Source organism: Vicia villosa, linkage group LG7 (genome assembly GCF_029867415.1).
Source record: "Vicia villosa cultivar HV-30 ecotype Madison, WI linkage group LG7, Vvil1.0, whole genome shotgun sequence".
Taxonomy (NCBI): domain Eukaryota; kingdom Viridiplantae; phylum Streptophyta; class Magnoliopsida; order Fabales; family Fabaceae; genus Vicia; species Vicia villosa.
Window position 1 is genome coordinate 44049327 of NC_081186.1, and position 17238 is coordinate 44066564.

The window sequence follows — 17238 nt, forward strand, 5'->3', positions numbered from 1 at the left end:
GTATGTTTTTTCGCAAAGGTCTTTTAACATACCAGATGAGGCTAAACGCTACATACTTAGTTTGGCCGGAAAAAGATATAAAGGGTGGAAAGCTATTTTAACAAACACCTATCTTAAGGATAAAGATGGAAACTTTCTTGAAGAGGCACCGGGACGGCCAACAAAAATATGAGCTCTTCATTAAAGAAGAAGATTGGGCTGAGTTTTTAAATCAAAGAGATGAAGCTTTCTGGAAAAGGATTGCCACAAATAGTGCGAGAGCATTAAAACCCGCGTATCCATACAAAAAAGGGCATTTGGGATATGCACGCTTAGAGGAAAAAATTGTAAGTAAATATAAATGCTACGTTCTTATTAATTGTCTAAATGTGTTTTAATTGACGATTTTATCATTTATGTCAATGCATAGTTAGAGGAGACGAAAAGTGAGGAAACCTCACTTCCAGTACATGTGTTGTGGAAGGAAGCTCGTGTGGGCAAGAATCGAGCTGTTGATCCCGATGTTCAAAAAGTTTATGATGAATGTGTAAGTATAACATCGTGTCTTTAATTAAATCAAATGTTTATTAATATATAATTGATTTTTTATCTCCACTAATAATTATTGAAATGTAAATGAATTATAGGAGACCATGTTGCAATCGGTATCCACCGGTGAGGACCAGGATAATAGGAGCGTACTTAGTAGAGCACTAGATGAATATATTATTTAATTAGTTGAACAATTTATTTACACATTTAAATTAAAATAATCTAATGTTTATTATGTTTTTATTTAAGGTTGTTGTATGACAAAGTGTTGCGCGAGACTGAATTGTCAAACAGATTCCATTTTGTAACACCCCAATTCTACCTAAAGCATTTAGGCAAGAAAATATCAGAGTGTTAAAATTTCATACAACACAATTAGGATGTTACACTAAGTAACCAAACAAACACCTAGAAAACAAACGGACATCAGCGATGCCAAAAGCATACAACACCTGCCAATAAAACGATACATAACACACGGAAGATATGAACATATATATATATATATATATATATATATATATATATATATATATATATATATATATATATATACGTATAGCTCTCACTCTCAAAGAGGAGTTTTCCAAAATAAAGTGTTTACAATACACAACGGCACGTTATCACATATACATATTCAAAAGAGTCGTATACAAATAAATAACAACAGACTCCCGACTACCCAGTGTTACATATCAGAGCAACCGACAAGACAAACTAGAGAACTACCTCTTCCAAAGACTCCCGAAGCGGCTAATCTGCAGGATGCCACTCAAGCATCAAATCAACAGAAGGGTGAGTATATAGTTCATTACGAATAAGTATAATATATGTAGCGACTAAAACACAATTAATCAAAATACAACACATGGATCAACATGATATCTCAAGAATAAAAGTCACGGCAATCCACTCATTCAACCACAATCGGTATATAAGTAATGCGACACATGAATGATAACATAAGTTATAAAGACAGACAATGATGAATGAGACTCGACTATGCATATGCATGTGGTACCAAATCCGGAATAAACTCCTCCTTGTCATTATGACAAATACACCTGGCCGAGCATTATGCTGGGACTTTATTCCACTCAGGAAGCCCGCAGGCTGTCGTCATCGAGCATGTAGCTCCCACTAATGACCTCTTGCCACTCAGGCTAATATACTGTTACCGAGCATTAACGTATTGAAATGTTATGATGCGCAAATATATGACTCTATTACATGACAACAACATCATCAACAATATAACACGATCATACACTCACGTTACATCGTTTATATTCTATCCAAAAGGATACATCACCAATTAATAACATCGTTATCAATTACATCACACCATAATTACCACACTGGCATTAATAAGCACACATCACACATTCACCATCAAAACATACTAGCCACATTGGCATAAATGATCGCATATTTGCATCACATCAAATTAATATTGGCCATCGGCCCACAACTTCATTAATACATCAACAACAAGTTGTAATAACAACAATTCAACAATGATAATACATCATTCTCATAACAACAATTACTTGCCATAAGGCCACACATCATGTTAACAACGAACAACCAAACATCGTCACATATCAAGAATGAACATTCATTAATACATAACACATATGAACATGGTTTCATGTTATCGACAACTAATCACATACCTCGTACCAATACGTTAACATTCACACAACACATCATCATGATTTATCATGCACTAGTTCACAAAACCATTTATGAAAATCAACCAACCACTACTACCTCCTACATCATCATATAGAGCATGGAAATAGCTTCCCAACGTTTCAAACGACACATAAAACGAACACCCAAGTTAAATGATACGACTTTTCAAAGTTTGGAAAACATAAACATACTTCATATGTTAACCCTACTTAGTTCTACCACTAAATCCTAATAAAAATAATAGGAGACTACATCATATGAATCATTTCATTAAATCTTAGTGTAAATTATTGCCTTAGCTTTCCAACGCTTCGAACGGCGACAACATCGGAGCTACGGATCAAAAGTTATGATCGTTACAAAATCTGTCAAAAATGGAAAAAGCTGTAGGTCGACGCATGGAAAACATTGGTCGACGCATTGAACTCCTGCCCCCCTCAGGTATGCGCATGCTGACCCAATAGGTCGACGCATTCATCAGAAAACCCAGATTTTTGCCTTTTAGGCTGCACAGGTCGACGCAAACCCCTGTGTAGGTCGACCTAAGCTTCGTAGAAACCCTAAAATCACCATTTCCACCAACCAAACTCTTATAAACATTACTCTAACACCTATACATCATTATAACATCATTATAACACACACATGCCATATAAACAACATAATATTCAACTTTCATGGTTGATTCATTAATCTCTCTCAAACCTAACATTATCTTACAAAACAAGAAAAAATGGAAGATATGGAAAGGATGAAGAAGATGAACAAGAACAACTATATAAACCATACAAATGCATAATAAACGACATACCCCCCCTTACCTTGGATTTGTTCTTGGATCAAGGTTTGTTTTGATCACCACAAAATCTCTTTTCCTCTTCTTCTTCTTCTTCTTCTCTTTCTCTCTTCCTTTTCCTTTTCTTCTTTTCTGTTTTTCTTCTCCTTTCTTTCTATCCTTTTTCCCTTCTTATCTTTTCTCCCACAAATATCTCTTAGCCACTTAACAAAATATCTCACTTTACGGTCCAAAATCAATTGCTCAGAAAAACCCCAAAACGCAGAATATTACCTTAATAATATTTCCAGTACCAAAAATATGAAAACCTTCAATTAAATATTAGTCCGCCATCCCGAACTAATACCGACTGAAACGAATCCAAAAACGGTAAAATTCCAATAAACGTCACAAATGTCCAAATTAAGCATATACTTATTTTTCCGGGCGTTACACATTTCGTGTCTTCCGCCCATTGCAGTGGACAGACAATTGCTACGGAACCGGAATCAGTTTAGACAGCGCTTAGTCGATAGATTCCTGACCACCGGCAATACAGAAAGTCTGTTTCTTTGGGCGTATAATACCCGACCAGTAGGGTTAGTTTCTCATTCTTGGTTCATCTAATCTTTGTTTCTTTTGCGTAGCAAAATTTTCATATAAACTTTTGTTTTAATTTACAGAGCACACTGGTTGTTGCTTGCTATCAACCCTATAAGAGAAGTGGAATATTTTCTGAATTCGGTAGATGGTGAGTGGACCAATTATCCGGCTATGAAGTCAATGATTGATACGTAAGTGGGATCGTTCTAAATATTCGTGTATATTTATATATTTAATTATTTGTGAGATTGATCTAAATATATGCTTTTATATTTTTGTTAGATGAATACAAGTGTTCCGAAGTCAAAGAGACGCACATGTATCCTGGACTAAATCAAACAACATTACTTGGATCAAAGTGCAGGTACATTAATTTTCACAATTTTGCTTATAATAGTTATTCTACTTGATAAAACAAGACAACTATAAAATCTTATTTGTTTTTCTATGTAGTGTCCGCAACAGCGAAACAGTTATGATTGCGGATACTTTGTTTTGAGGTTTATGAAAGAAATCATTCAAACGAATCAATTAGAGATTCCAATCACGGTATGAATTTATAACTTAAGATAATTTCTTATAATTTATTACATTTAACTAAATCATTCATATTATGTTTTTGTTATGTAGTACTTTGATGACTTCAATGTTGCTTCTTACACGAGACTTAAGTTGGAAGAAATCAAAGAGGAATTGTGTCAATTTTATATTCAGCAACTATTTATATAGGTATGAATACATTATTGTGTGAAAAGTTTTATGAATACATTATTTTGATAATGACTTTGTGTTTGAGTTTCTTTGGTGGATGTTGGTTCATTTTGCTTAATATTAGTTGACGATGATGACGTTGTTATATGAATCAAGTTTATTTTTGTTGTTGTTAAGTGGTGCTGATAGTTTGATATGAGACTGGATTGATGACACATTACATTGGTGGATTGAGTTGCAAATCACATGAAATTGTTGCTAATAATATTGTTGATGTTACTGAATGACAATTTGTTTTCATGGAAAATTTGAAGTATAGATGTTGGAGCCTTTAATTGACCGTGTTGTTTTGTTCATACTTTGCAGGACCAGGACCGTGCGCTCGTCTGATTATTTACATTTCGGGCTTATATTCAGATTTAGTTATTGTTAGAGATGAGTTAGTTATATGTATCTGATTTAGTTTGTTTGAGATGAGTTAGTTACATGTGAATTGAACTATAATGGTGTATATATATTATTTTGGATTATAACGGTATTATATTAGTATACATTGTCCTACCTATGGTTGAAAATATTACAAGTTGAAAATATATTATAGGTCGAAAATAAATATAGGTTAAAAATATATTACAGGTTGAAAATAAATATAAATTATAGGTCGAACTGGGAGGCTTAAATTACAGGTTGCACTTTAAAATACTGCGTTTAGCAACGACAGCGCTTTCAAAAACGCTCTTAGAGGCCTACCTACGAAAGCGCTTTATAACTAAAAGCGCTGCCTAAGATAAAAAAAAAAGCATAAAAGATAAAAAAAGCGCAACCTACGAAAGTGCTTTTGGAAAAAGCGCTGCTATAGGGGGGTACGAGAGCGCTTTTCTGGATAAAAGCACTGCTATAGGGGAGGCTACGAGAGCTCTTTTCAGGAAAAAGCGCTGCTATAGGGGGGCTACGAGAGCACTTTTCTGGAAAACGTGCTGCTATAGGGGGAGATATGAGAGCTCTTTTCTGGAAAAAGCGCTGCTATAGGGGGGTCTACGAGAGCGCTTTTGGAGTTTCAAAAGCGTTGTCGTTACCTACGGCAGCGCTGGCTTTGGCAGCGCTTTTAAGCGCTCTAAAAGCCCAAAATAAGCGCTTTAGAAGCCCTTGTACGGCGTAGTGATAAACCGTACATTCAACCAAAAATACATCGTAAAATAAAAGAATATTAATATTCCAAATATATTGGTAAATTAGATGTTAATATATATATATATATATATATATATATATATATATATATATATATATATATATATATATATATATATATATATATTATAAAATAATTAATATTCCTTTTACTTTATTATATTAAATAAATATTTTGATTAAAATAGTATATATTTAATTATATATTTTAATTAATACAATTAATTATACAATTAAAATAATTGATTCACCTTGATTTATGTTTTCTGTATCAAACAATATTTCGGAAGTGCATCTCCGAAATATTTCAGGGGGGTGAATCGGAAGTGTATCTCCGAAGACACCCATTTTCCAAAAAAATAAAGTTTTCGAAAATGCATCTCCGAAAACACATTTTTTTTCTAAAAATAAGGTGTTTTCGGAAGTGCACTTCCGAAATCAACTTTTTTTCAAAAAAAAAGTGATTTCGGAGATGCACTTCCGAAATATAAGAGCATTTTTAAAATTTCGCCGCAGATTTTCAAAAAGTTTGGAGGGTCCATAAAGAAATTGTCTTTCTTCAATTCACTTTGGACCTGTTGTTATTTCTCGAGCCCAATCTGGATTTCTTTTCTATGTGGCATCATACCCAGCGCTTAACTCACCCCCGGGATGGATTTTTATTGATTTTGGGCCTTCTCCCTTTAATCAGGCCCAACTCTTTATTTTTGTATCTCTTTTTACTATCCTTTTTTGGCCATGTTTCAATGTTGTTTTTTTATTTAATATTTATATTATTTTAATTTTCAATATATATATAAAAAAAATCAAAAATGTGTTTTCAATATAGACTTAATTTTCTCTTTTCACTTTAAAAATCCCAAAAAAATATTAGGATTAACTCCACTCCATTAACATAACAATATTTTATAAAATAATTAATTTTTTTTCTTCTCAACCTTTCAAAACACTTAATAATATTTCAAAGTCTCATAAAGTAGAGAAAGGTGAGTATCCTTGCATTGGGATTAATTCACAACTATCTACACCAAAAACCCAACAAAACACATAAAACACGTAGTAAATTTCAAACTCTTAAAAAGGTAGAGAGGTCGAGTATCCTTGAATTGAGATTTAATTCACCATTATCTACATCAAAAAACACCAACCAACCATTTATCTCTCTCTCTCTCTCTCTCTCTCTCTCTCTCTCTCTCTCTCTCTCTCTCTCTCTCTCTCTCCTTCAGGGCTTTTCCCTTAAACGGACATGTTGCTTCCTTTCAATCGTAGACAGGTAACACATAAGACTTCACTCAGCGAGCTGCTATCCTAATGCTACAATGCGAATGTAACTCTGTCCACTAAAAAAACAAACAAACAAAAAAATGTTGAGCTGAACTACGACGCTCTGATTCCTCAAAAGGGATACGTAGGCATTAGGTCGCGGGGCCTGAACGAGCACAATTTTGTAAATATTTCCTTCTTTTCCCCGCATTTTCTTTTCCATCCTTTGTTTGCTTTTACCCTTAGCTTAAGCTTTAGACTTTCATAACACACGCTTAGATTAGAAGCAAGCATGAGTGGATCCTGTGGAGTACCACAGACGTCAGGGGTGCTAATACATTCCCCTTGCGTAACTGACTTCCTTACCCGATCTTTGGTCGTAAGACCTTTTTTCTTATCCTTTCTTTCTTTCGGGTTTTCTCGATCTTTTCCCTTCTCTCAGTAGAATAAATAAAGTTGGGTGGCGACTTTATTTTTCGAGCCAGTTAGTTTTTTTCGCGAGGGTGCGATATTGGGTGCTCTAAACTATATCCTAGGTATCTCAATTACAAGACACTTAGATGGTATATTTCTTTCTAAACATAAGTATGTCAAATAAATCATTAATTTACCTGTCATGTCCTCTTGCCGACCAATTTCTACCACAACAGATACAAAAGCGAAACTTAATGGAACCTCAGACAACCCATATCATGATCTCTCTGAGTATAGAAGTTTTATTGGAGCACTGCAATATCTTACTTTCACAAGACCTGCTATCTCTTATGTCGTTCAGCATGTATACCTTTTTATGCACGATCTAAGAATGTAGCACATGATTCCTTGGAGTAAATCATTAGATACATTAAAGGCACAATATTCACAGGTTATATTTGTGACCCTCCTCGGTTGACAAACTCACCATATATTCTAATGTTGACTAGAGAGAATGTCTCAACACCTGCAGGTCCACATCCAGTTATTTTGTTTATCTTGGGGATACTAGTTTTATGGTCTGCTTAAAGACAACCAACTCTTTCTCATTCTAGGGAAAAAATATATTATCGTGGTATTGTTAACGTTGTTTCTAAATCTTGTTGTCTTGAAAACTTCCGTGTCTTGTAATGAAAGTCACTATAGTATATTGTGACAATGTTAATATTGTATACTAATCAAGTAATCACATTCAATATCAATACACAAATACATGAAAGTCACTATAGTATATTGTGACAATGTTAATATTGTATACTAATCAAGTAATCACATTCAATATCAATACACAAATAACATTGAGATGAATATTCATTTTATGCATAAAAAAGGTTACTCTTAGTCAAATTCATGCTCTACAAGTATTGTCACACCATCAAATGTCTAACATAATCCAATAAATTATCTGTAAGTGTCAAATATTTTACTTGGTGTTTTGAGCATAGAAAAATTATTCTTTCATATATGAAAGAGATAATTGATATTTTTGAGTGTGACTAAAAGTATTTTTATTTGGTGTTTTGACCATAGAAAAATTATCCTTTTTATATTTGAAAGAGAGAAAAAAATTATTATCTTAAATCTAACATGGTCCAATAAATTATTTTTAAAACAATCTTAAAATTTAAAAATATTTTGAATATATATAATTTTTGTAAGTAGTAAAGAGTATTTATCGAATGTAAATAAATAGGAAAAATATTATTTTTATCCTTTATGTTAATCTCGAGGTTCATTTTGGTCCCTTAACTCTTTAAAACGTGTCATTTTAGTTTTTTTTTGTCATATTAGCGACTGATTTAGCAACCGATTTTTGAGTTTTTCGGTCGCTAATAGGATAAAAAAGACTAAAATGACACCTTTTAAAAAATTAAAAGATCAATATAAAACTTTTTAAAGTTAAGGAACAAAAATTAACTTTGAGATTAACATATACCGGACAAAAAGAGTACTTTTCCAAATAAATATCTATCATTTTGTGGACACCGTGTTGCATTTCAAAAAGTGACAAAAACAAAAAGTTACCTGTGGCTCAAAATTTCTCTGTGCTAAAATATGCAAAATGGTGTTGTCATCCTCGTCCTTCCAATTTAGTATTTTATCTTGAATCATCCTAGCATTTCTCTCGATATTTGTTCTAAGAAAGCATAGAAGAAGATCAAGAGCTTCGTACTGTTCACTCTTGAGTCTTGTCAGCAACATGCAAGGCAGTCTCACCCCTAGTGTAACAGCCCGAATTTAATTAACTGACTAATTAAATTAAATAATGATTTATTTACTTAATTTGGACGAAGTTTGATAATTAATTGGATCGTCAATGTTATTGAGAAACATGTTCGGATTATAAAGTGAAGTTAGAATTTATTCGGTTAATCGAAAAATTAATAAAGTGGAATATGTAGAGAAATAATATTAGAAATAATATTATTATTGGATTTTTATTTAATTTAGATAAAGTCGGATTTAATTGGATTAATTGAAAAATTATATTAAGGGTAATAATATTATTTGTTGGAGCATAATTATTTATTTGAACTACTCTATTTTATCAATTGGGCCTAATTAGTTAGGAAGTGGAATTATATGGGTTAAGCCCAATTTGAATAATATAGTAAGGGTTGGAAGAGTTGAGGTATCATAACTTTGTTCATTTGCAAAAGAAGAGGAGAAATGAGACTAAGAGAGGAGAAAGGAGAAAAAGTTAGGGGAAGAACAACAAGGGAGAAAGCTAGGGTTTGAAGCACATTGAAGAGATAAGGGGGAGAATCCTTATTATTATGGGTTAATATAATTGGGTCAATGGGTAAAAACATGTTTAAGTTGAAATCTCTAATTTTTATGGTTTTGAAATTGTTAGGTTTTGATGAATAATCTTTGAATTGTGATAATTGATTGTGTTTGGAATTGGTATATTAGTATATTATAGAGACTCAATTATAGTTTGAGAGAACAATTTGGAAATGATTTCTCCTTGAGAATGAATACAGTAGCGAGAAAAGAAAATTATGGGAATAGTGGCGTTGAAATGCACAAACTGGATATAGACTATGTCAATATTTAATTACTTAAATAGTATCATGTGCACATCTTTTAGTCACAAATATAACACTTAATTATTTATCCGAACAGTATATGTTCTATGTGTCAATATAATGATTCTATATAATCAATGTGCCAATATAGTGATTCTATATATATTCTACTGTGTTGGTGAATTGGTAGAATAATGTCATGTGCCAATATGTATCCAAATAGTATACCATGTGCAAATTCTAATACTTAATTATTTTGCTGTGATACACCAAATTCTAAGAGTTTAAGAAACTAGTACTACTAAGTATGGTGAGGGATATGCCACGTGTCACTATGGGGTTAGCAAAATTGGAAATGCACCATTATAAATTGATAGAAACAGGAATGATAGTATATTGAATTGTATAATAGTAACAGTTAGAAAACAAAATGAAATGCAAAACAGTCCCGTTTGATCGAAATAGTCGAATTAATCGGTATAATTAGTTGTTCGGAATTTAATAAAAATTTATATGGTAGCTAAGTTTAATTAGTAGATTAACATGATAGTGTTATTTTGTTGAAATGATGATGTTTTACGAACCGACCGAAATTGGATAAATTTGAATATTTCTTATATTAGATATTGGTTTTGTAATAAAAAATAATAGAGTAAATTGGAACTAATGTAATATAATTATTAATTAGTTGATTTAATTTATAGTTGAATTAATTTCAATGAGTTTAATTGATTGAAATAAATTTGGAATTAGATCAATTATTCGGTTTTTTTGGTAAAATACGGTATCTTGAGAATTTAACCGTAATTGTATTTTTGGCCAAATACTAATGAATTGATACTTGGTTTGGAAGTATATTCTTATATTTCGTTGGCAATATGAGTTAACATGAGATAGTATGATTTACTAGTGTTAATTGTATTTTGTGAATCATAATTGAATATTGTTTCTATTATGTTGATTGATATCAATGTGTTGTGAATGTTGTGTACAATTTGATATATAATTCATAGAGTTGAATTATTATGGGTATGCGGTAAGCTAAGATTGATGAGATGATCTTAATTGCATAGTTGGTTGGTAATTGTACATTCATTCATGGCATAGTCAGCTTTATTGTGGAAGCGGTGAAACTGTGGGTTCACATGGTAATAGACGGTGATCCTTGAATGGAAATAGACGTACACTACGTTGATCCTTAATTGGAAACATACGTGGTGGCTTTGATCTTGTCCGGATCGGAAGCGTGGCTTGGATTCTAGATATTGAATCGGAAAGCGGTGAAACGTTGGGTTCACATTGCGGTACCACATGCATAGTGTCACATATCTTGCATTGAGTCACATTAGAATTATGCGATAATTGAATATGTGAAGTTGATGTATTGTGATATGCGTATGAGCTTGATAATCGAAATGAGTGATGTTTGAATACATATTTGATTAAATGTGTGAATATGTGATAATTATGGTTGTGTGCATAATTGAGAATATAATATTGGAATTGAAATATTATACTCTTTATACTTGTTGTATACTTGATAACATGTGAAATATAGATCGATTATTATCTACCTGGTTATACATAGTGTGATTAATTACTTGAATTGTTGATTTAATCATTGTATCTTATTATACTTTTTTTATAATGATTCGTATTCTCACCCTTCTGTTTTAATGTTGCCCTCGTTTGGCGACATGCAGGTTCTGGAGTTTAGTAGCTCGTGCATGATCTAGCCGGAGATTCTTCCGTGTTTGTTGGAGATTAGGTAGTGAGTCGATGCTCTGGTCATGTAACACTGGGTAGATTAGTCGTGTTGAACTCATGTTTCTATTTGGTTATGTATTATGTTTATGACTTGAGAACTTGTTATTTGGCTACTTGTTGTTTGAGAGGCTTTCAAGCCAAATATTCTGAATTATGTTTTAATTTATGTTGATATGATTATTGAGACTTGATCATGGTATGGGACATGGATCATTTTATGAAACACATGAGTATTTAGTAGTTTCCGCTGTGAATGCATATTCTGGATAAAATATGATGAATTAAGAAGTGTTATTTGAAATGACCAGGTGTATCATATATTGTAAGTAAATGCTGTCGGTTTTTAAAGGCTTTTAGTTTTTGAAAACATCGATGTGACGCCCTTTTATTATATGCATGCTTATTTATTTTTGGGTATAAAAGGGGTGTTACACCTAGCAGTCACATCTTCAACAGAATTCGAACAAGCAATGAGGAATTCAGCTAAAACTTCAACTTCTCTAATTTGACTTGCAAAATGAAGAGGAGTTAACCCTTCTCTTCCTTTGATTCTAACAAAATCTTTATTCATGTCGACCAATCGAGACAACTTCCTCGTTTGGTAGTGTTGCATAGCAAGATGAACAGGGCTGAATCCTTGCGGATTTAGCTTCAAAGCAAATGAAGGTTTCAAATCCATAATCTCAATGGCAAATCGGATATGCCCCAATGTTGTGAAAAACGATACCAATAACAAAGTATAATAGGGAATTAGAGAGGAGAAGAAGAACACAAGAATTGGTTATAACTTTTATTCTTTTACTTTCTCTTAAAACAAGATTACAAGTTTACAAGAATAACAAATAACCTCTCTCACCCAAAATTAGTATTTGCAGCTTAGCAATGATGAGAGACTAGTATGCTATTTATAATAAAACCTAACATACTAACCAATGAGCTTTTTCAGCAAGGCCCACTACATAAGCCAACTTAATAAACAAGCTAACTTAACAAATTAGGGTTTAAACACTAAAACCTAATTTAATATGCTAACAACCCTAGAATCTTCGACATCTGCATGCTAGACCCATCTTCGATTACAGCATGCACACTTCGACACCAGCATGTGAACAACCTTCGACTTCATGCTTAACTCTGTCTAACTGTCGAACCAAGAAGCTACCATTCGACCATACTAGAGTTCGATCCAATATCTCACAAATCTCCACCTTGGATCTAACTCTACTACATCAAGGAAACAAACTAGCTTTCTTCATGCAGCTTTATCAACTGCATACAGTGGAAAAACTTGCAACTCGGCAATGTCTTTGTGATCATATCAGCAGCATTGTTTTCAGTCGAAACCTTCAGCACTTGGACTTCTCCACGCTCGATTACTCCTCTGACGAAATGCAGTCTCACATCAATGTGCTTAGTTCATTCATGATAGGCTGAATTCTTCGACAGGTTTATTGCACTCTGACTATCACATATAACAGTGATACCTCGACCTTGAAGTTTCAGCTTCTTCGCAAAACCTTCAAGCCACAATGCTTCTTTCACAACTTCAGTTAGGGCAATATACTCCGCTTCAGTGGTTGATAGAGCAACAACCTTCTGAAGTGTTGCTTTCCAACTAATTGCAGTGCCAAACATAGTGAAAACATATCCAGAAATAGATTTTCTAGAATCCATACAACCTGGATAATCAGAGTCGACATATCCTTCTATTACTGCTTTACTATCTTCACCCAAGACTCCACCATAAATTAGGACTCTGTTTAGAGACCCATTTATGTACCTTAAAATCCACTTCAATGCTTGCCAGTGAGCCTTTCCAGGATTCGCCATGTACCTGCTTACAAGACTTACTGCATATGCTATGTCGGGTCTAGTACAGACCATAGCATACATCAAAGAACCAACTATATTAGCATACATGATGCTATTCATATAGGCTCTTTCAACATCAGTACTGGGACACTGATCAATACTCAACTTGATTTGAGGGTTTGTTGGAGTCACAACTGGCTTCGAATTCGACATACCAAACTTTTCGAGAATCTTTCATAGATATGCCTCTTGAGATAAGCATAACTTCGACTTCTTTCTATCTCTTCGAATGTCAATTCCAAGAATCCTGGAAGCAGCTCCCAGATCCTTCATATCGAACTCCTTATTGAGTTCAGCCTTCACCCTCATCACATCTTCAACATTGTTGCTTGCTATGAGAATATCATCCACATAAAGCAACAAACTAACAAATGAATTACCAGGTCGAAATCTGAAGTAAACGCAGTGGTCGAACTGACTTCTAATGAAACTTATGCGTGCCATGAACTTGTCGAATCTCCTATTCTGCTGTCGAGGAGACTGTTTCAGCCCATACAAAGATCTCTTTAACTTGTACACACAATCTTCCTTCCCCTTTTCGACATACCCTTCAGGTTTCCTCATCAGGAACGTTTCATCTAGATCACCATACAAGAAGGCAGTCTTCACATCCATCTGTTCCAGTTCAAGGTCGAACTGTGCCACCATGGCAAGCAACATTCGAATGGACCTATGCTTCATAACAGGAGAAAACACATCATTGAAGTCGACACCTTCTTTCTGAGTGAAACCCCTTGCAACAAACCTTGCCTTGTATCTTTTCGACGTCACTCCTTCGATTCCTTCCTTAACTTTGAAAATCCATTTACAACTGACTAACCTTGCCCCAGCAGGTTTCTTGATCAGTTCTCAAGTGTGATTATCATGAAGAGATTTCATCTCATCATCCATGGCCTTCAACCATTATGTCTTATTTCGACTCCTCATAACTTCCTTGTAGTCTGTAGGTTCTTTGTCTAGAACCTCACTTGCAGAGATTAAGGCATAAGCTATAAGATCTGCATACCCAAGTCTCTGAGGTGCCTTAATGACTCTTCTCGACCTTTCTCTCGACAATAGGTAGTCATCGACAGTTTCCTCATCCTCCTCAGCATCTTCTGCTTCTTCTTCGACTTCATCAGGGATATGCAATTCAGCATCAACATGCTCCACCTCAACAGGAATCTCTACCTGTTCCAGCTCTTCGTCAGATGTTTCTGTACTTTGACCAACATCATCAGTTTTCTTAAAAGCCATTTCAGCTTCATTGAAAACTACATCTCGACTGGTGATACACCTCCTGTGACCTGGCTCTAGGCACCATAGCCTATAAGCTTTGACTCCTTCAGGGTATCCCATGAACATGCATTTCAGAGCTCTAGGTTCGACCTTGTCTTGCCTAATGTGAGCATAGGCTACGCAGCCAAATACTCTCAGTTTGTCGAGATCTGGTGGATGTCCCGACCAAACTTCTTCAGGTGTCTTCATATCTAACGCTGTCGAAGGACATCTATTTATCAAATATGTTGCTGTCGGAACAGCCTCAGCCCAGAACACCTTCTTTAGTCCAGCACTAGTCAACATGCATCTGACTCTCTCCAAAATAGTTCGATTTAACCTTTCAGCCAAAACCATTTTGCTGTGGAGTACCTGCAGTAGTTCTGTGCCTTGCAATACCAGAGGCAGCACAAAAACTGTCGAATTCCTCATTGCAAAATTCAAGGCCATTGCCGGTTCTTAACCTCTTGACCTTTCTTCCAGTTTGATTTTCAACCAGAGTCTTCCAACTTTTGAAATTCTCAAAAGTTTCATCCTTAGTCTTCTGGATGAATACCCATAATTTCCTAGAATAATCATCTACTATGGATAGGAAATACCTCGCTCCAGAATGTGATGCACACCTTGCAGGCCCCCAAAGATCAGCTTGGATATAATCAAGGGATCCATGTGTTCTTTGTTTGCCTTTGTTGAACTTCACTCTGCAAGATTTTCCAAGTACATAGGGTTCACAAAACTTTAGCTTTTCGACTTTTTCACCACCAAGCATATTTTGTTTCCCTAATTCGACCAGACCCCTTTCACTGACATGGCCCAATCTCATGTGCCAGATTTCTGTCTTCGACAAAGGTTTCGTGGATGCAACATTTGTCGAACCACTTACAACTTCAGCCTCAAGGGTATATAAGCCTTGTTTCATCACGCCTCTCAAGACTTCCTTCGTTCCCTTCATGACTCTTAGGACATTTTTCTCTCCTTGGAAAACATATCCTTTCTTGTCGAATTCACCAAGAGAAAGTAGATTTCTCTTCAAATCAGGAACATACCTGACTTTAGTCAACAACCTTATTGACTCATCATGGAGCTTGAACCTTACAGATCCAACACCTGCAATCTTGCAAGCCTTGTTGTTTCCCAGCAATACTGATCCACCATCTTGATCACATAATTCCTCGAACAAGTCTTTGTTTGGAGTCATGTGCCAAGTGCAACTTGAATCCATAATTCACTCTTCTCGAGTCACTGCTTGAAACTACAAGATCATCAGATGATTCAAAATCATCTTGAACAATGGCTGCATTGCCATTATCCTTACCTCCATGACCTTTCAGACGTTCAGGGCACACCTTTCTTGTGTGACCCTCCTTCTTACAATGATAGCATCGAATGCCAGATGCTTCGCCACTGTAAGACTTCGACTGGCTTTTGCCCTTCTTGTCGAACTTACCATTCTTTCGCAAGAATTTTCCTTTAATGGCCAAACCTTCACCAATAGTCGAAGGTTTATGCTCCTTTCGTTCATTCAAGTCCTTAGAATACAAGGCTGATTGAACTTCTTCAAACGTCAGGGACTCCCTTCCATACAAGAGAGTTTCTTTGAAGTGAGCATGTGATCGAGGAAAAGCGCACAATAGTAACAGCGCTTGATCTTCATCATCAATCTTTACATCGATATTTTCAAGATCAAGAATCAGCTTGTTGAACATATCCAATTGCTCAGCCAACACTTTGTCTTCAACCATCTTGAATGAATACAAAGCCCACTTCAGGTAGAGTCGATTTACCAGCGATTTGGTCATATACAAACTTTCAAGTTTCGCCCATAACCCTGATGCCGTCGTCTCCTTTGATACCTGTCGTAGAACCTTATCACCAAGGCTCAACAGAATTGCGATGTGTGCTTTCCCGATCATAGTTGTCTTCTCCGCTGCCGTTAATGCAGCATTCATGGCTGCCTCTCCCTTCAACGCTTCCAAACAACCCTGCAGAACAAGTAGGGCTTTCATCTTCAAGCGCCACAGACCAAAATCATTCACTCCGGTGAACTTTTCAATCTCATACTTTGTTGAAGGCATCTTCTCCACACTCACCGCACCATTTTATTGTGAAAAACGATACCAATAACAAAGTATAATAGGGAATTAGAGAGGAGATGAAGAACACAAGAATTGGTTATAACTGCTATTCTTTTACTTTCTCTTAAAACAAGATTACAAGTTTACAAGAATAACAAATAACCTCTCTCACCCAAAATTAGTATTTGCAGCTTAGCAATGATGAGAGACTAGTATGCTATTTATAATAAAACCTAACATACTAACCAATGAGCTTTTTCAGCAAGGCCCACTACATAAGCCAACTTAATAAACAAGCTAACTTAACAAATTAGGGTTTAAACACTAAAACCTAATTTAATATGCTAACAACCCTAGAATCTTCGACATCTGCATGCTAGACCCATCTTCGATTACAGCATGCACACTTCGACACCAGCATGTGAACAACCTTCGACTTCATGCTTAACTCTGTCTAACTGTCGAACCAAGAAGCTACCATTCGACCATA

At 34.9% G+C, this 17238-nt stretch overlaps 1 pseudogene; it reads right to left on the reverse strand.

The window, feature by feature from the left end:
- The window catches only part of LOC131618955 (ankyrin repeat-containing protein BDA1-like), a 64626-nt pseudogene that overhangs the window by 38170 nt on the left and 9218 nt on the right, over positions 1–17238 (reverse strand).